The sequence below is a fragment of the Acomys russatus genome, chromosome 22 (assembly GCF_903995435.1).
Source record: "Acomys russatus chromosome 22, mAcoRus1.1, whole genome shotgun sequence".
NCBI classification, from domain to species: domain Eukaryota; kingdom Metazoa; phylum Chordata; class Mammalia; order Rodentia; family Muridae; genus Acomys; species Acomys russatus.
Window position 1 is genome coordinate 53,764,431 of NC_067158.1, and position 20,827 is coordinate 53,785,257.

The window sequence follows — 20,827 nt, forward strand, 5'->3', positions numbered from 1 at the left end:
AGGCAGCAGATTCTGAGTTCAAGACCCGCCTGATCTACAGAGCAAGTTCCAGGAAAGCCAGGGCTACACAAGGATACCCTGTCTTTCAGCAAAAAACAAAACAAAACAAATCATCAACAACAAAGAAGTACTACTCTGTCTTCAGGGAACATACTGCAAGGCCCAGGTAGAAGAATTAAACCCTGTCTATATTTCTATGAAAACAAATGATAAAATTTAATGTGTATATTAGGCACAGTTAGAGAGTAGCAATAAATAACAGTATTGTAATAAAATGCCTGAGAAAGTTTGGCAGGTTGTTTTTTTGTTTTTGTTTTTCCTTTTTGAGACACTGGGATTATAACCAGGGCCTCAGGTACGTTCTGCAAGTGTTGTACAAGTGCGCTATGCTCCAGATCTTCCACTTGTTTGTTTTCTGTGTAGCCCTGGCTGTCCTGCAACATGCTCTGTAGATCAGGCTGGCCTCAGATTCACAGAGCTCTGCATCCAGCATGCTGGGATTACAATCATGAACCATTACCTGGCTCTACTTCCTTGTTTTCTGCTGTTTGCTTTAGGTCTCACACGACCCAGGACGACTTCGGTCTCCCGGTCATCCTACTTCAGCCTCCTCAGCACAGGAATTAAAGCTACAAAAATGTCTTTGTGGTGAGGTGTGGTGGCACACGCCTTTAATGCCAGCACTCAGGAGGCAGAGGCAGACGGATTGTTGTGAGTTCAAGTCCAGCCTAGACTGACTACAAAGCGAGTCCAGGACAACCAGGGCTAAACAGAGAAAACCTGTCTCAAAAAAAAAAAAAAAAAAAGAAATGTTTTTGTTTGGCTTCTACACTGATTCTTTTTGTTACTCTTTAACTAGGCCTAGTATATACATTTTATCATGTTCTCCCCTCCCCCCATTTTTAAAAAAGTTTTTTCCCCTAGACAATGTTTCTCTGTGTAATAGTCCTGGCTGTCCTGGACTTGTTTTTGTAGACCAGAGTGGCCTTGAACCCACAGTGATCCGCCTATCTCTGCCCCCCACCCTACCCCACCCCCTCTGATTTTTTAAGACAAGGTTTCTCTGTGTAGCCTTGGCTGTCCTGGAACTCGCTCTGTAGACCAGGCAGGCTAGCCTCGAACTCACAAGAGATCCGCCTGTCTCTGCCTCCCATGCTGGATTAAAAGGCATGCACCATCTAATAGCTAGGATCACTACTCTTGCATTAAGGCCAGTTATTAAAGTTAGGTAAGGGGACTCAGTGGTTAAGAGCACTTCTGAGGGTCCTAAGTTCAATTCCTAGCATCCACATAGCAGCTCGCAACTGTCTGATGCTGTCTTCTGGAGTGTGGATGTACATGCAGACCAAGTACCCATATACACAAAATACATAAATAAGTCTTAAAGTTAATAGTTTCCTTGAACACAAGCACGAACAGTCTGAGTACTGATGAACAGATGGTAACTATGAGACTAAGGAGCAAGCAGCATATACAGGGTAGATACACTGAAACAAAGGAATGGGTCACCTCTTGTGTGGGACGGAAAAGGAAGGTATGATGCCAGGCAGTGATGGCATGCGCCTTTAATCCCAGCACTTGGGAGACAGAGGAAGGAGGATCTTTCTGAGTTTGAGGCTAGTCTGGTCTACAGAGAGAGTCGAGGACAGCCAGAGCTGTTACACAGAGAAACCCTGTCTTGAAAAAAAGAAGAAAGAAAGAAAGGAAGGAAGGAAGGGGATGGAGAGATGGCTCAGAGGATAAGAGCACTGGTTCCAGAGGTCCTGAGTTTCAATTTCCAGCAGCCACATAGTGGCTCACAACCATCTATAATCAGATCTGGTGCCCTCTTCTGGCATGCAGGCAAAATACTGTATATGTAATAAATAAATAAATAAATTTTTTTTAAAAAAGAAAGAAAGAAAGAAGAGGAAAGTGTAAAGTTGAATTGTGCTACTCAGAATGGTGGAAAACACTGGCGTGTAGCTCAGTGGTAGAATGACTGCACAGAACAATGTACAATATATGACTAGCAAACTGTTTAGTTCTAGAATTTTCTACTAATATGCCTACATTCAGCTCCCATCTTGTTTTGAGGCAGAATCTCTAACTCATGTCACACTCTGTTGTACTCCAGGCTTGTCAGCCTGTAAGCTTCAAGGTTGGGGATTCTGTCTCTTCCATCCCATCTGCCTTAGGAGTACTGACATCACCAACATGTACCTCTGTATCCAACTTTTTTACAAAGGTTCTGGGGCTGAAATGTGGGTCATGAAGCCAGCACTGGGTCAGACACTGCCTACAATCCTAGCACTTGGGAAGCAGAGGCTAACAGATCTATGTTCCAGGAAGTTCTAGGCCAGTCAGTGGTACAAAGTGAGAAGAGGAAAACTGGGCTGGGGCTGCCGCTCAGTGGGGACAGTGCTCGCCTAGCACTCACAGCGCCTAGTTTTGATCCTCAGCACTGGAGGACATGACCCTGGGCAGGCTGGGATGGAGATGGCTCTGTGGTTAAGAGCACAAATGGTTCTGGCAGAGGACCATATGTCAGAGCACCTTTGTCAGGCAGCTCATAACTACCTGTAAACCCAGATCCAGGGATTCCCAAGAACCTCTTCCGGATTCCAAGGGCACCTGTGTGCGCACCCCCACACATGCACACACATAAATGTGGCTGAGGAAGACAATCTTCATGGACCACTGGCTTGTGCACGTGCGCACATGCACAACACAGGAAAAAGGAGTTCAAGATCATCTTCGGCTACACAGTTTAAGAACAACCTGAGCTACCGCTATCTCAAGAGGAAAATGGGTTGATACGAAAGCAATTTGATCACACTCACATAGCTCAAATGTGACAGACCTTGGACAGGAAGCCACAGTGTGAACGCCAGAAGGGATCTCAGTCTCCATTTGTGAACTAGGCCCAACAATATTAGAGCTATTTCAAGCTTACAAAGACAATTTCAGAATGCCACAAAAATTAGACAGCTGGCAGTGAGCTTCTCGGTGTGAAGTGTCCTGAGCAACACTTGTCTGTTGGGAAACATGCAAGAAACAGAGACAGCCTCGCGCTGAGGCTGGCCCAGGACTGCGTAATGCCGTTAAAGCTGTACCAAAAACATTTCACTTATTGTGGAAATAAACCCATTATATACCTGAAAAATCACAATTACCTTTTGCCTAGGAGCCAAAATTCCTCCCTCCTATCACAGCAACCAACTGTAATTACAAACTCCGTGTAGTAGTGTAAATACTCTAGTCTGGGCTGTCCAGATGCTTTAGCAGCTAAACGTATTTGTCACCAAGCCTGACAGCCAGACTCAGTCCCCAGAACTGTGAATGAATGATCTCCCACAGGTTTGTTTGGGGGTTTGTTTGTTTGCTTGTTTTTGTTTTTGTTATTGTTTTGTTTTTTGTTTCTCTATGTAGCCCCGGCTGTCCTGACCTCAAAATTCTGTAGATCTGCCTGCCTCTGCCCCAGGAAGGAGTGTTGGGACAAAAGATGTCAGCCCTCATACCCAGCATTATATTCTACCTTTTGTTTGTTTTTCAAGACAGGGTTTCTCTGTGTAGCCTTGGCTGTCCTGGACTTACTCTGTGGACTAGGCTGGCCTCAAGAACTCACAGCAATCCACCTGCCTCTGCCTCCCTGAGTCCTGGGATTACAGGTGTACGCCACCACGCCCGGCTATATCTAACATTTTAAAAAGACCCAAACCTCTGGGTGGTCTACAGAGCAAGTTCTAGGACAGCCAGGGCTACACAGAGAAACTCTGCCTTGGGGGAGTGTGGGGAAGGAATACACAAAATTTCAAAAGTACCCTTTTTAGAGCACATATTATTCAAAAGGTAGAAAGTAAAGCAGGTGAAAAAGACAATAAATATCTAGTTGTGTAGAGGTAAACGGAGAATACGAATATAAATAAACAACACGAATATAAATAAACAACAGGGCCCGGGTGGGAAGGCTGAGCCAGCGAGCGCTGTTAGCAAGGTCACAGCAGAGAACAGCAACCGTCAGGCACATAGCCAACAAGCGGCTACTTTACAGGGGTCCTTTCACAGCTTTAGAGGAACAGCAATTCTCTCCCACTTTCATCTTGTTTTTAAGACATGGTCTCACTGTGTGGCTGGCTTGGAACTCAGACTCCAACTCACAGAGATCTCCCTGCCTGTGCCTCCTGGTGCTGGGATTAAAAGCCTAGCCCTGAATGTCTGACTATGTGCCGCTACCTCCCAAGTGCTGAGACTCCTGGGATTCCGGTCATGGACCGCAAGGCCCTGGTTTGTATAGTGCTGAGCGCCCACTCATGTGCTAGGCAAGGACTCCATCAACTGAGCTGGATCCTGTGTCCTCACCTACATATTTTAAAAAAGAACTAGCTGGGAATGGAGTCTCGTACCTAAAAGGTGGCCAACCTGGGCTACATAAGTGCGTTCAAGGCTACACAGGAAGATCCTATCTCAAATAAATGAAAGAGAGAAATAGAAAGAAAGAACTAAAATTAAGAGGAAGGAACTAAGGCCCCGAGAGTTTCAGTGGCTTGCCCAAAACCACAGCACCAAGAGGTGGGACTCAAGCCTATGTCTTCTCTCATTTCTCCTTTCCTGAAAATGATTTAGCTAATCAGTCCTTAGGGACCCGGAGAATAGGAAGAAGAATCAACATGCAGCTGAATTACTAAAACAACTTAACATAATGGAATTTTATACCAGCACACAAAGACTGCCCAAATAAATATTACAAATTTCCTTACCAGTCCAACCTCAACAAAAACTCAAAATTCACGCACACGCATTCACGCACACGCATTCACGCACACACATTCACGCACACGCATTCATGCACACGCGCGTGCGCACACACACACATACATGAAACTGCTACTTTCCTTCTAGCCCATTTCTGCTAGGATTAACTTTTTAAAATCATGTATTTTTTTTATTTCTGTGTATGTTTGTCTGTCTGTGTGTGTAGGTCATGTGTGTGCAGGTGCCTAAGGTAGTCAGATAAATGAGTGGCAGCCTTGGTGTCTGAAGAGAGCCTGTTATTTGGACATCAGTGGTGTGTTCTCATTTTGTTATTTAATGACAAGAAACACCAAGCTTTGCCAGGAGTGGTGGCGCACACCTTTAACCCCAGCAGAGGCAGCAGATCTCTGTCTAGGACAGCCAGGGCTACACAGAGAAACCCTGTCTCTGGGCCTCTTTTACAAGAACACTATCCATACCGTGAAGGCATTCTGCCCTCACCTCTTACCCTCATCTACCAAACGCTTTACTTACCTCCTGGTGCCATTACACGTGTGATTAAAATTGTAGTATATGAAGCCAGGCATGGTGAAGAGCGCCTTTAATCCCAGCATTTGGGAGGCAGAGGCAGGTAGATCGCTGTGAGTTCAAGGCCAGCCTGGTATACAAAGTGGGTGCAGGATAGCCAAGGCTACACAGAGAAACCCTGTCTCAAAACACCAAAAAATAAAATTAAATAAAAATAAATAATTCCAGTAAGTGAAGAAAGGAGTCATATTCAGACCATTTTATCTCTGCCCATTCCCAGAATTCATGTCCTTCTCAAATATAAAATGCCTCATTCTAATCTAATAACCCCCACTCCTCCCATCCCCCACCTACCCCCACCCCCACCTACCCCCATCCCTACCCCCCTACTCCCCCCACCCCCACTCACCCCCACCCCATACTTCTTCCTGTATCAAGCCAAAAGTCTGAAGTCCTGGCTCAAGACAGCTCAGTGTTAGGTAAAGGGGCCTGCTGCCAACACTCACAATCTGAGTTCGACCTCGGACCCACACGGTAGAATAAACTAGACTTCTCAAACTGTCCTTTGACCTCCACACAGCCATCACTGCACTCATGCTCGCCCTCAGCCCCCCACTCCCCATGTAAGTAAAACAAAAGTTGCTGGTCACGGGCCTTTAATCCCAGCACTCGGAAGCTGAGGCAGGTGGATCTCTGTGAGTTCAAGGTCAGCCTATTCTACAGGTGGAACTCCAGGACAGCCAGAGCTGACATAGAGAAACCCTGTCTCCAAAAAACTAAACCAAACAAAAAGACAAAAAACCTGAAGCCCAAAAGCTGACCTGTCACCAGCAGGCTGGGATGCACGAGACAGACTACTGAATGAATGTCATCTAAACCAGGGTCGGACTCAGGATATGACTCATCCTGAGGCACAGAGTTCTATGGGTACGTCTGCAGCCACGAGGATTTCCTGTCACCTATGAAGGGCAGGCCTCCGCATGAGGGCAGGCTTCCACAGGACAGGCTATCCTTGGTCCTCTGGAGCCTGAGAGCACCTAAAGGCTTCCAGCCATGCTGTCCCTCAACCTTCCAAGCTCTGGGCCAGTTGGTTAATGTGAGGGACAGACTCATAATTTCCAAAGTGCTTTTGGAGTCATCTGTCTGTGATGGTACCTGACCATCCATGTCCTTATCAAAAGGCAACTTGAGATCCAATGTCCAGTACAAAAAAAAAAAACAAAAAACAAAAAACAAAAAACAACAACAACAAAAAAAAAAAACCCCAAAAAACAAAAAAGAAAGGTCTGGCCAGGTGGTGATGGTGAACGCCTTTCATCCCAGCACTCAGGAGGCAGAGGCAGGCGATTGCTGTGAGTTCGAGGCCAGCCTGGTCTACAAAGTGAGTCCAGGACAGTCAAAGGCTATACAGAGAAACTCTGTCTCAAGAAAACAAAAAATGAAAAAAAAGAAAGATCCGGCTGGTCATACCCTTGTTCTCTTCCTAACCCAGCCAAGTTTTCTCACGGCTTTCCACATGCGTGGGCTGAGTGTGGGAGGACTCAGGGAAGCAGTCTCTAAGAGCAAGGGTTAGCAACAGCTCTCTCCTCAGCCCTCACCAAGACCACTCTTGCTTCCTTGCTCTTAGTGTGTCTGAGTGTGACAACGCGTCACAGGCTGGGAGCTTACAAAATCAGAACTGCTTACACTTCAGATGCTAAGTCTCCTTCATAGTGGCTATGTCCACAAGATGAAGCATTAAGTTTCTCTCTAAGGCCTTGTTTGGGGGAGGGGTGGGAAGAGGCGCTAAGATGGGGGTGGGGTCTCATGTCCTTGAACCGACTATGCATGAGAGGAAAGCCTTAGCTTGAACGCTGATTCTACTGGCCCACAGGGAGGTGCTGGGATTCCAGTTGTGTGCTGACACACCAGGTTCTGTTACAGGGGTGCTAGTCTCCTCGTATTATCATGGCGCCAGTGTGGACAATACTATGTTTTCTTTCTTTCTTTTTTTTTCTTCTTCTTCTTTTTGTTCTTGCTGTTTTGTTTTGTTTTTCGAGACAGGGTCTCTCTGTGTAGCCTTGACTCGCTTTGTGGACCAGGCTGACCTCGAACTCACAGCAATCTGCCTGCCTCTGCCTCCCGAGTGCTGGGATTAAATGCATGTGCCACCACTGCCCGGCCTAATACTATGTTTTCAACATAGCCTTTTCTTTCTTTCTTTTCTTTTGTTTGTTTGTTTTGGGTTTTTTTCTTTGTTTTGTTTTGTTTGTTTGTTTGGTTTTTGGAGACAGGGCTTCTCTGTGTAGCCCTGGTGATTCTGGAAGTCCTCTATAGACCAGGCTGGCCTCCAACTCTCAGAGATCTGTTTATATATGCTAGGGTTAAAGACATGTTCCACCACTGCCTGCCATGTCTAAGTAATTTTTTTAATCCTTCCTTATAATTAATTCATATTCTAGGAATCACTTTAGACAACTTACAAGTTATCAAGGGATTAGGACATAAAATGTCTTAAAGGATTCAAGCTAATAAGCATTACTGAAAGGGATAAATCACTTAGCCTCAGAGACTTCGTTTACCTATAAAACAGAACTGATAACTGAAGCTATTCACTTTAAAGGAGTGTGCAAGGATCAGGTGGGAATTTTATGAGTCCAGGACAGACTGAGAACGCCCTGGGCCAACTCAGTGAGAGGCATCTTCAGCCCTCAGAGGTAAGCTGCCCTCCACTGCTCACAGTCCCCTGGGACCTTGGGGATATTCCTCTGCACAAGAGGGAAAGGGGAGGGCGACATCCACCCACCGTGAAGCCCCACTGATTTCCCGTCTTTTCTCAGCTTTACTCATGGGCAATCACAGAGTCTCTCTACCTAGCAAGGCACAGGGATAAAATTTACCATAAATGGTCAAATAAATGTTTCAACTAAAGTAACTGTTTACATTCAGTACCATTAAAGTTTCAAAATCTGAAAATAGTTCCCAAAATTTCTTTTCAAGAGTGCTTCTATCTGGGGCTGGAGAGATGGCTCAGTGGTTAAGAGCACTGTCTGCTCTTCGAAAGGACCCAGGTTCAATTCCCAGCACCCACATGGCAACTCACAACTGTCTGTAACTCCAAGATCTGACGCCCTCACACCAATGCACATAAATTAAAATTAAATTTAAAATATTTTTTAAAAAAAAGAGTGCTTCTATCCTGTGGGGCAGACTTGCCTACATGCACAAAGCTCTAGCTAGGTTCAGTCCCTAGAAACATACACACACACACACACACACACACACACACACACACACACTTATATTCCAAAGGAAAAAAATTCAATAGATTAAAAAAAATTCACTAGACATCTGTAACTACAGTGGACATGTTACTTTATAAATGCTAATAAATTTAATAAAGTAGCTCTTAATGCTGCCTTACAATTTATAGATGAGCTCTATATGACAGCTGAGAGTGGTACTGGCAGACACTGACAAGATCTCTGTGTTCGAGGCCAGCCTGATCTACATAGTGAGCTCTAGGCTAACCAGGGTTACACAGGGAGACCCTGTCTAAAACAAACCAACCACACCAACCAACCAAACCCCAAGTGTCCTATAGGACAGAAGACACTAGCCACTGAAGCGCTGACCTCTACAGCTCAGGATGTCTGCACCCACACCCTGACTGGAAGCACCGTTAGGGTTGAAAGTTTGGAAGCTTCTGCCCATGCAATGCTGTCAGCGAGTGCAGGCAAGCGTAACAAGCAGCTCCGCTCTGCGCTCACACAAAACTGATACATCTGTGTTTTGACCACAATTTTTAAAAAAGCAAAAGGGGAAATGAAAATCCAGTATGAAAATGAGCAACGGGGGAACTTTCTCCAAAATAAAAGCACTGCTATTAAAAATATTGTTAAATATGTGTGTATAAGCTCCACTACACACCTAAATGTTGGTTTAGTTTAGAAAGGTATACATGTTTTCAGTTTTGATTATTTTAAAAACAATATATATTTCAAATCCCTCATCCTGCACTCCAGGAAAAATCCAAATCAAAAGTCAAGACAACTCTTCAGAGGCAGTTTTTTTTGGGGGGGAGGGGGGTTTGAGACAGGGACTCTCTGTGTAGACTTGGCTGTCCTAGACTCTCTTTGTAGACCAAGCCAGCCTCAAACTCACAGCGATCCGCCTGCCTCTGCCTCCTGAGTGCTGGGATTAAAGGTGTGCGCCACCATGCCCAGCTCATTTATATTTGCTAAACTTACTTTTTTTTCTTTGAGACAGGGTTTCTCTGTGTAGCCCTTGCTATCCTAGAATTTGCTCTATGGACTAGGTTGGCCTGGAACTCATAGAGACCCACGTGCCTCTGCCTCACAAGTGCCAGATTTAAAAGCATGTGCCACCACCTTCTGGCTACTGTTTCTTTTTTTTAATTTTTTACTTTTATTTTATGTGTATTGGTTTGAGTGTGTTAGATCCCTTGGAGTTGCAGACAGTTGTGAGCTATCATGTGGGTGCTGGGAATTGAACCCAGGTCCTCTGGGAGAATAGTCAGTGCTTTTAACTACTGAACCATCCCTCCAGTCCCTTACTATTACTTTTTTTTTTTTTTGTCAGTCTTTTTTTCCTCCCGAGACAGGGTTTCTCTGTGTAACCTTGGCTGTCCTGGACTTACTTTGTAGACCACGCTGGCCTCGAACTCACAGCGATCCACCTGCCTCTGCCTCTAGAGGGCTGGGAAAATATAGAAAAGTTGTTTTTCAACCCTGATCACTCAGTACCTTCTGAGATGGCCTCTGGGCTATTCTATACTTTGAGAAAAAACACACCCTCTTAGCTGTCCCAAACACCTGACAGCACATGATGTCCCAAGCTCAGCCTGTCCCGAACACCTGACAGCACATGATATCCCAAGATGAGCTCTTGCCCCCTCAGGGATAAAATAACTAGTAGCCAATCGTTTTTTTAAACCGCCAATTCTGCTTCTGTAAGAGTATAAAAGACCCAAGCTTTGCTTATTCAGAGGTCTCCAGTTCAATAGAGCTTGGTAGACCCCATTCTGGCGGATCAATAAAGCACCCCTGTTGTTTGCATCGGTCTGGACTCTCAGGTCTCACTGCGCTCCAGGAAGTAGGACCTAGCCACCAGGTCTTACACCTCTGCCTCCCAAGAAGATTTACTTATTTATTATGTATATAGTTTTCTGCCCGCATGTATACCTGCCCGCCAGAAGTGGGCACCAGATCTCATTAAAGATGGTTATGAGCACTATACTGGGAATTGAACTCAGGACTTCTGGGAGAGCAACCAGTACTCTTAACCTCTGAGGCATCCCTCCAACCTCATTTTTTAAAAATAGTTCTAAAATTTATTTATTTTTACTTTATGTGCATTCGTGTTTTGCCTGTCTGTATGTCTGTGTGAGGGTGTCAGATCTTGGTGTTACAAACAGTTGTGAACTGCCATGTGGGTGCTGGAAATTGAACCCAAGTTCTCAGGAAGAACAGTCAGTGCTCTTAAGTGCTGAACCATCTCTCCAGCCCCAGAGGGCCCAGTTTTGGTTCCCAGCACCCACATGGTGACTCACAACCGTCAGTAACTCTAGTTCTGGGGGGATCTGATGCTCTCTCCTGACCTCCTCAGGCACCAGGCACTTACATGGTGCACAGACATACATACATGCAGGCAAAACATCCACACCCATAAAACAAAAGTAATTACAAAAAAACACAAGACAGGGAAAACGCTAATACTTCTGAGGGCATTAGAGAACTGCAGTTGGTTTTAAATATTACTGCCATTGTAACTTTATTAACAAGCAGATGAAGTACAGGGAGAAATTTATGGCTATTAATAGAAGCTCAAGGTCCCTTAGTGAGGCTAGAACGAGTGACCTAAGCCTCTACAGAAAGAGCTAGGCTAAAAGAGAACAGAAGACTAAACACTAGTCCTTGTCTGTGTTCAAGTCACAGACAGAAATGCAGCAATTGTATGCACCTTTTCTCCCTCACTTGCAAAGGGGTCTTGCACTGAGAACTCTCTGCAGTTTCTGCTTTTTCTTTTTGTTTTGGTTGATTTGGTTTGGTTTTTTTTCCGAGACAGAGTTTCTCTGCCCTTGGCTGCCCTGGACTCCTTTTGTAGACCAGGCTCCTTGAACTCACAGCGATTCACCTGCCTCTGCCTCCCCAGTTCTGAGATTAAAGGCGTGCTCCACCACCTCCTGGCCAGTTTCTGCTTATTCTACTGTAGTCCAAAGAGTCAGACGCTCACATCAACAGATATAGAGATATATGACTTAACAACTTAATTTTCAGGGGAGAAATATAGAGTGCTACACAGGAGGAGGAAAATACTCCCAAACTCACTTCGAGCTAGCCGGGTAAGCTCTCAGAGGGCTAACCATGATGCCCACACTGGTCTCAAATAGCCCTCCTCCCTCAGCACCCTGAGCAGCCAGAACTAGACGCATGCCTAGAGTACTTCTCAAAACTGTCCCCTAATTCTGCAACTTCAGACAAAAACAACAGCAACATTTTTTTTTCAAAAAATAAAAAAATACATGTATATCTTTCAGATAGGTTTCAAATAGGACAGAAAACACTATCTTGTCTTTAACCAAAAAACAGCTTAGAGTTGGAGAGATGCTTCATCAGTTAAGAGCACTGGTCATAAGCAGCACACACCTTGAATGCCATCACTGTGGAGGCAGAGGCAGGGATCTCTGTGAGTTCGAGGCCTGCCTGATCTACAAAGAATCAAGGACAGCCAGGGCTACACAGAGAAACCCTGTCTCGTAAAAAAAGAAAAAAAAAAAACAAAAAAGCACTGGTCATTCTTCCAGAGGACCTGAAGGTCACATGGTACAACAACTTCAGTTCCAGGGTATTCAATGCTGCCTTGTGGACTCTTTGTGAGTACTACATGGTACACATGTGTGCAAGCTAAACACCTATACAAAGAAAATAAAAATGAGGACATCTTAATAAAAAAAAACAGCCCAGTTTAGTTCTAAATGTTGCAGCTCACGAGCAGCAAGACACTCTGAGGAGCGCACACGGGTTTCAGCCACTCAGTACATGTGTTCACTTTAAGACATGGGCAGGGAAGCTTCTGTCTGGCTGCTCTGCAGCTCCATGAAAGAAGGAAAGACTCATACTTAGCATAGCAACCTTACCTAGCACACTCTGTGCCCCCAAGGTGGGTTGACTGTAGAGGAGCTAGCTTCCAGAAAAGAGGCATTAAAAACCAAGAAACATGCTCAAAACGTTAATGTAGAATAAAATCATCCAAAGGGTTTGTTCCACAGCAAATCTGGAGCTGGGTGTGGCACCTCATGTCTGTAATTACGACAGAGAAGCCTCCGGGAGAGAGACAGGAAAAACTCCAGTTAACCAAGGCCGCCCTCTCCACAGAGGCCTCAAAAATCCAAAGCCTGGAGGAAGCAACAGGAACAAAAGTTCATCATCGGCCCCAGGCCAGCCTAAACTACATAAAGCCCAACCCCCAAAAACAACAAAAAGTGGCAGCCAAAGTCTAGGGTGTAGCTCAGTGGTAGAATGCTTACCAACCATGTACAAAGGGCTGGGTTTAATTTGCAGCACCACAAAAAAGTGGGTTGGAGAAGGATACAGACTCTGAGAACCCACTGTCCAAGGCTGCATAAGTCTAAAATAGAATGACAATGTTCTCTGACCCAAACACCAAGGATTCCTGAACAGAATTAAGACTGTCCTATAAGAAGCTGCTGTGAGTTTGGGGCCAGCCTCCCGGGCCACAAAGTGAGTCCAGAACAGCCAAGGCTACACACAGAAACCCTGTCTCCAAAAAAAAAAAAAAAAAAAAAAAGCTGAAAATTACTAAAGAGGAGTATAGATATAGATACAGATATGGCGAAAGTTGACTTATTCAGGAACAGTCAGAGTTCCTATTATGTCATTTTAAATAACTGCCAGTGTAAGAAACAGGAAACATTTTTTTTCTTTTCTTTTCTTTTTTTAGACTAGGCCTCCCTCTGCCTCCCTGAGCACTGGGATTAAATGTATGCACCACCACGTCTGGCTCAGGGGAAAAAAGAAAAAAAAAAAAAAAAAAAAAAAAAAAATGGAGGCAACGCAGATAGTGGGAAACCCTGCTAATTAAAAAAAAAAAAAAAAAATAGAGAAATAGGGTAATTTCTTTGAAAAGTCAACTTCTGAACTATCAACTTAATGACAGAAACGAATTGGCCAAAGCGGACTGGGAGAATACTGAAGCCAGGACACAGGAAGAGCAAAGACCTCAGACTGTAGCTCAAATTCTTGCGTTAGACACAACAAAGGAGGATGGAAAGAAGGAATATACGGACATGGCCAGGCTCCAGAGTACGGGACCAAGTACAAACACGCAAAGTACATAAGAGAGAAAGGCAAGGAGAAGTGCCTAGCAAGCCTGCCAGGGAGACCTTCAAGTGTGTGTGTGTGTGTGTGTGTAAGAGAGAGAATCTAATTTACATTTTAAGGAAGCTCTTAGGATGTGATATGAGGAATGCACCATAAGCAGCCAAAGTTGGAGAGAGGCAGGAAACTGCTTCAGCTGACCAAATGAGATGGTGGTAGTCGTCAAGTAGGGATGGCAGCACCAGCTACTGGAAAGGAATGCACACTGAGTGTTATAATTTCCTATAATTAAAGGGACTGGAGAGAGGGCTCAGTCATTAAGAGCACTTGCTGCTTGTCTAGATCCCAGTTTGGTTCCTCGTACCCTTGTCTGGTGGCTCATAACCAAACTCATAACCACTAGCTCCTAACTCGTAGCTCAAGCGCTAGGGAACTCAGTACCTTCTCCTGGTACATTAATGCTAACGTGCACATGCAGGCGCACGCGCACACACACAGACACCGCAAACACAGAAAAGAAGAAATCTTAAAGACTTGTAAAAAATTAAAGAGTACCAAGCATCTGGAATCAAGTACTCAGGAGATAACGGATGTCAGTAGAGATTTATAGGTCTTAAGAAAGCCTATCAGCCTAAAGATATCAGCCTAAAGTAGCATTAACAAATTTAGGATACTTCATGATACTTAGCCCTTGAAGCTGGGGTGAAGAGGGGACTTCCCTTCAGGAGAGGCTCCTTTGGGGGTCAGTGGTTAAAAACAAAACAACAAAAAACCTGTATCTGACGGCACATACCTAAACCCCAATGCTAATAAAGTGACTCCCTCCAGGATCCTGTGCATGGGATGGTAACAGCTGCTCTGCATTTGAAGGATGGTGTAACTAAGGGTTATACCCTAAACTTACCTGAGTGAAACTACTAAATAAGAAAAACCTAGCGGGGGTGGTGGCACAGGGCTTTAATCCCAGCACTCGGGAGGCAGAGGCAGGTGGATCACTGTGAGTTCGAGGCCAGCCTGGTCTACACAGTGAGTCCAGGATGGCCAAGGCTACACAGAGAAACCCTGTCTCAAAAAACCAAAAAACAAAACAAAACAAACAAACAAACAAAAAACAGAAAAAACAAAACAAAAATAATAAAATTTTTTAAAAAGGAAGAGAAAAAAAAAAAAACCTTACTAAAATTCCATATTGCATTTGCTGCCTTGAGAGTTTAACAAGCTAAATCTCATACAATGTCTACTGATTTCTTACATCTCACAGTATCACCATAGCTTTGGCTGTCTTTGATTCACTTTGTAGACTTTTGAAGACCAGGCTGGCCTCGAACTCACAGAGATCAGCCTGCCTCTGCCTCCTGGATTAAAGGCCTGCACCATCATGTTGAGCAAGGGAGGGAAACTTGCAACATCATGGCTTTAATAGCTATTGTCTTTCCTACGTGGTGGAATTCCACCCTAAAATACCCACTGTCCACAGCTACAGATAAATAAATACATACAGATATAAACAAACAAATACCTCCCAATAATGCCTGGCGATGGTGGCGCACGCCTTTAATCCCAACACTCAAGAGACAGAGCAAATTCCAGGACAGCTAGGAGGGTTACACAAAGAAATCCTGTCTCAAAAAAACAAAACAAACACAACAACAACAAAGTGCCCACAACAAAAAGGCAAAAGTGGAGAGATGCCTCACCGATTAGGGCAGTAACTACTCTTCCACAAAACCTGGGTTCGGTTCCCAGAAACCACAGAGCAGCTCATAACCCTCTGTAACTCTGATCCCAGGGGATCTGACCCCTCCTTGGGCACCCAGGAATGCACAAGGTGAACAGACATAGATATAGGCAAAGTGCCCATACACATTAAATAAAATAAATAAAACTTATTTCTTAAAAAGCAAATGAAGCTGGCGCACGCCTTTAATCCCAGTAATCAGGAGGCAGAGGCAGGAGGATCACTCTGAGTTTGAGGCCAGCCTGGTCTACAAAGGGAGTCCAGGACAGCCAAGGCTACACAGAGAAACCTTGTCTCGAAAAACAAAACAAAACAAAAATCCCAACAACAAAAAAGCAAATGCAGCATGATACTGTATTTCTATAAAACAATGGCAAACGCATCTGGGACTAACATTCTGGCAAGTTGAGTGGCACAATTATTTTTTTTCTCTTCATGTACTTCTATCAATATTCTTGGCAATCATCGCAAAAACATTTCGCACAAGCGAAAAATATTTTTAGGATGGCATAAAGTTGTTTGGTTTTTTTTTTTTTTTTAAACTGAAAAGGGGGAGTGCAAAAAAAGAAAAATTCCCTTTGTCTAAATCCACAGGATTCCAAGTATGGTGGAAGGAAAGGGGAAAAAAAAAAAAAAACCAAAAATGATCTACACGGGAAGATAAGATTTGATTACAGGTTCCTTTACTGCCCAAGGGCACATCCTTCAAAGAAAGGCATCTAAATTACCAAGGATTCTTCCCAGATTTGACAGAAAGCGATCAATCTATTTTTGTTCTTCTTTCTGGCTGCTTACCACAGAAACACTTCAATTAAATATCCTGGAGACGGGAAGATGTCCCTTTTAAAAACCACGTTGGTCAGAGGCAGGCGGATCACTCTGTGTTCAAGGCCAGCCTGGTCTACAGAGGGAGTCCAGGACAGCCAACGCTACACAGAGAAACCTTGTCTCGGGAAAAAATAAAATAAAAAATAAAAACCACGTTGGAACACCTAGGTTGGTTTTCTGGTCTGTCACGGAGGGCCGGCCGAAGGGTGGGCTGCTACACTGAAGCAATCTGCGCGAGCAGTGAGTCTCCGGGAGCACGCAGCTGTTTCCCCTAACCTCCACATCAGACACAGCCTCCTGAGCGTCTACAGACTAGAACACTTGGGAAACCGTAGGCTTCCCCAAATTCTGGTACGAATAGCTCCCAGTAGTTTCTGAAAACACAGCACAAAATTGGGAAGGTATATCTTCTACAAATGCATGTAAATGCTTCCTGAAGCTCAGCCGGAGCTCCAGATGCAAGACACATCCTCGGTTTTTCCGACTGGGGCGACTAAAAGCATCCTTGTCGCCTCTCTATAGTAAGCAAGTACCGTCTTGGCTAAAATCCTAACCGTTTAAACAGCCACTTTGGAAAACTTCGGCTTTAAGCAGCGACACGGATCTCAAACCCCCGCCAAGGCCATCGCCCTGCATTCCTTCCAATAACGGTGCTGCTCCCTGCTCCCTGTCAACCCCGGCTCTACACACTGAATCAACAGAAAAGGGGAATCCTTTACATCCGCGACACAATGGAGGCTAAAAAAAAATGAGCTCTGGCTCTCAGGATGGCAGCTATCACAACAAAGGGGCGAGTCCGGGTGACTTCATCGAACCCACCAGGCAAACGCCACCCGCCCGGCCTTCGGGGTTACGGTCCCCAGTCCCCTTGCACGCCCACGCTGCCTTTGTGGTCCGAAAAGTGAAAGCACCGGACTGCAGGTGCCCGTCCAGCCCAAGCTGCAGGCTGCCGGGCCGGCTCCCCGGGTGCACAGCCCAGCCAGAGCCCCCCTGCTGTGCCGCAGCGGTCCCCTGGAGCGCGCGGGCACGCAGGTGGCGACGCGAAGGGGGTCTCGGAGGAGAGCGGTGGGCCACGGGTGGGGGGCACTCACCCGCCCAAGCAAGCGGCGGGCAGGGAGGGTGGCAGCCGGGAGCGTTCCGGACGCCGCTGTCGCTGCCGCTGCTTGCTGGCCGCCGGCCTCCTCCCCTCTGTTTGGATTCGATGGCCCACGTCACTCTTAGCCACGAGACCCGGATCTGCCGGCTCCCGAAGGCGGCGCAACAGATCGCAGCGCCGAGAGCCACCCGTGACCCTACCTAGTGAGCATGCGCGTGTCGCGCTGGCCACCTGCGTCGGATGGGGGGGAGCGGCTTCCTCAGCTTCTGCGCTGACGTGCGTGGGCGCGCCGGGCACGGAGGAAGCAGTTCCGGTGTGGAGGGGTGGGGCTGCCCCACTACTATGAAGGAGGGGCACCCGGGCTGTTGAATTGTCCCACGTAGTCTCCGTATTGCCTTCCGTGGTCAGTTTCGTCTGACGCGTGTGTTTGCTGAAGGATGCACTGTCCTCCGCAGGGTTTAGTCATCCTTAGGTGGAGGTGCGCGCAAATTGATGTCTGCTGAGACCCGGTCTGCCTGCAGAGGGGTTGGTAGTTAATCACCAGGCCCACGTGAAAATCGGAACCCGAGGATTACAGAAGCGCGTCAACTGCGGTGGTTTGAGCGATCCTGATGACGTTCCAGTTTTGGACTGGAAAGCAGACCTAAATTGAGTTCACCATCAACGTTAAAAGAGATATGTTGGAAGCCGACGGTGGGGGAGACAGACAGGCTGGTCTACAGAGCGAGTTTCAGGACAGCCAGAGCTACAAAGAGAAACTCTGGCCTGAAGCGGCGTGTGTGAATTTGAGGCCAGCCCAGTACCACGTAGAATATGTTTGATATATATATATATATATATAAAAACAATTTTTTTTAATGGGAGCCTAGCCCTAGGTTTGGCCTCCTCGTAAGGGAGAGAATATAGCCGAAGGAGGGTAGCAGCACTCCTTTCTTGAGCTAGGGGACCCTAAGGAGCAGTATTTCAACAAGCCAAAGACAACTTCATACCTGTGTAAGAAAGGTCGAGGAACCAATAGAAGACAGCGTATGGAAGTATGGCACTTGATGAACAAGAAAAGCAGCTGTGGAAGCCCTAACTCTGCAGATGTGTCCAGTGACTTCAAGAAACTCTGGAGAAAACTAAGAATATTGTGATAACTAAGTACAAGAAAAAAATATTCTGAGACTCTAAAATCAGGACAGAAAAAATTAAACTCCAGAAAACATCCATGTGGGATTCCATTTTCTTCTCTAACATTTTAACAATCTAACAACAACAAGGAAAGCAAAACCCTTTAAAGCAGTGCTGTCCAGCCGGGCATGGTGGCACACGCACCTTTAATCCCAGCACTCGGGAGGCAGAGGCAAGTGGATCGCTGTGAGTTCGAGGCCAACCTGATCTACAAAGTGAGCCTAAGACAGTCAAGAATACACAGAGAAACCCTGTCTTGAAAAACCAAAATCCAAACCAAACCAACCAACCAAACAAACAAAAAACATACACCCCAGTGCCATCTAGTCTGTAAGCGGCTACATGGTTCAAAGTTTCCGTGTTGTACTGAGGTATAGCCTGCCACTCTTGGGTAAAGTTACAAGTCACAAAACAGAACCAACCGACCAAAACAAACACAGGAGCTCTGTCTTCCTCAGGATACAATGTAACTACAAATTGTCATTAAAGAAAACACTCTCCCACCCAAAAGAAGAAACCCTCATAATTCTCAGTTGCTGAACTATGAAAGACAAATCTGACCTGGCAGTGATGGCACATGCCCTTAATCTCAGCAATATGGAGGCAAAAGCAGTGGATCTCTTGAGTTTGAGGCTCCCTGGTCTACAGAGCTCCAGGGCTACTGTGTCCGGAAAAACAAAACCAAAAATATTGGAATAGATTGCTACACGTCTAACCTCCACAAAACTCAGCCAGAGAGCACCCCGGGCTTCAGAGGTTAGCACCTCAACAGAAGTAGGGGAGCTGAAGGTATGAGTGCAGCTTCTGCTTGGTTGGGCTCCAGGCCTGCGAGCCACAGCAGAGTCCCACTGAGATAGAGTCCCCTAGGCCTCAGAGACACACGTGGAGACGATGAGGCCAGGACTGAGGGTGGCCCAGGGCCCTGTCCCGCCCTTGGAATGAAGCACCCTGTTGTTTGCCAGGAAAATGTGCCTGGCCTTTTCAAAGATTGTTCTCTGCAGCTGGCTAGGGGTTAGGAACTCCTGACACTGAGGTCTGGTATGGAGCTGAACAGTTTCTAAGCCCATCTTCCAAAAAGAAAAACACATGTTCCTAGCACTCGGGAAGAAGAGGCAGGCGGATCCCTACCTGGTCTATAAAGCCAAGGCTAACAGAGAAAACCCTGTCTCAATTTAAAAAAGAAAAAAAAAAGAAAGAAAGAAAGAAAAAAGAAAAAAAAAAAAAAGACATTAGGTGTCTGTTTGCCAAGCAAATGTACCACCATTGACCTAATTTTTTTGTTCTTATTTGGTTTTGGTTTGGTTTTGGTTTTTTGAGACAGGGTTTCTCTGTGTAGCCCTGGCTGTCCTGAACTCACTTTGTAGACCAGGCTGGCCTCGAACTCACAGAGATCCACCTGCCTCTGCCTCCTGAGTGCTGGGATTAAAGGGGTGCGCCACCACGCCTGGTGATTCTGTTCTTTAGTTTTCTGACATCCTTATTGAGGTATAATTCACATCAAATTCTGCCCTTTCAATTGCATAGTTTCAACAACATTTTTGGGTTCAGAATTTTACAATTACCTATGTTAAAATACAACATATTTGCATTACATATGTGCTTTTTTGTGGGGCAAGAGGTCCTTGTACTTACAAAGCAGCGCTGAGAGAACCAGGAATGTTATCTCCTCAATGGAGAGATAAAATCACCTGCATTCCATCCAGAAAGGTGAAAGTGCAGGTTGTAAGTGACCTGCTGACCTTTTTGCTGTCAGTAGAGACAGGCCTCACTCTGATTCCCCAGACTCTTCTCTATTCTATTCCACTACCTGCCCTTAGCTTAGCTGCCACAAGCACTGCATGGCCTGCTGATCTCTGTTATCCATCAGAGACCACATTAGATTGTAGGCCTTTTAGACCCAGCTTCATGGTCGCATGGACTTTGTAAGAGAGTTTCTATATGGGACTGGAGAGATGGCTCAAAGGGTAAGAGCTCTCCAGGAGGTCCTGAGTTCAATTCCCAGCAACCTCATGGTGACTCACAATCATCTATAATGTGATCTGATGCCCTCTTCTGGCCTGCAGGTGTACATGCAGACAGCATTGTATACATAATAATAAATAAAGGCATGTATGCCTTGTCTGCCAGAAGAGGGCACCCAGATCTCATTATAGATGGTTGTGAGCCACCATGTGGTTGCTGGGAATTGAACTCAGGACCTTTGGAAGAACATCCAGTGCCCTTAACCTCTGAGTCATATCTGCAGCCCAAATAAATCTTTTTTTAAAAAACTTAAAAAAAAAAAAGTTTTACAAAAACAAAGTTTTGCCAGGCGTGGTGGCACATGCCTTGAATCCCAGCATTCAGGAGATAAAGACAGGTGGGTTGCTGTGAGTTCAAGGTCTACAAAGC

General features: G+C 45.5%; 1 protein-coding gene across 2 annotated transcripts in view; it reads right to left on the reverse strand.

The window, feature by feature from the left end:
• Smim14 (small integral membrane protein 14) overlaps positions 1-17,621 on the reverse strand; it is a 34,772-nt gene extending 17,151 nt beyond the window's left edge. The window contains exon 1 of one of the 2 annotated variants that reach the window (XM_051164809.1): positions 17,464-17,621. The gene's annotated coding sequence lies outside the window, so the exon portion shown is untranslated. Of the gene's footprint in view, positions 1-17,258; positions 17,442-17,463 lie in introns of those variants that run through there. The other variant, XM_051164807.1, reaches the window with a different exon arrangement.
• Positions 17,622-20,827: the final 3,206 nt, after the last annotated feature.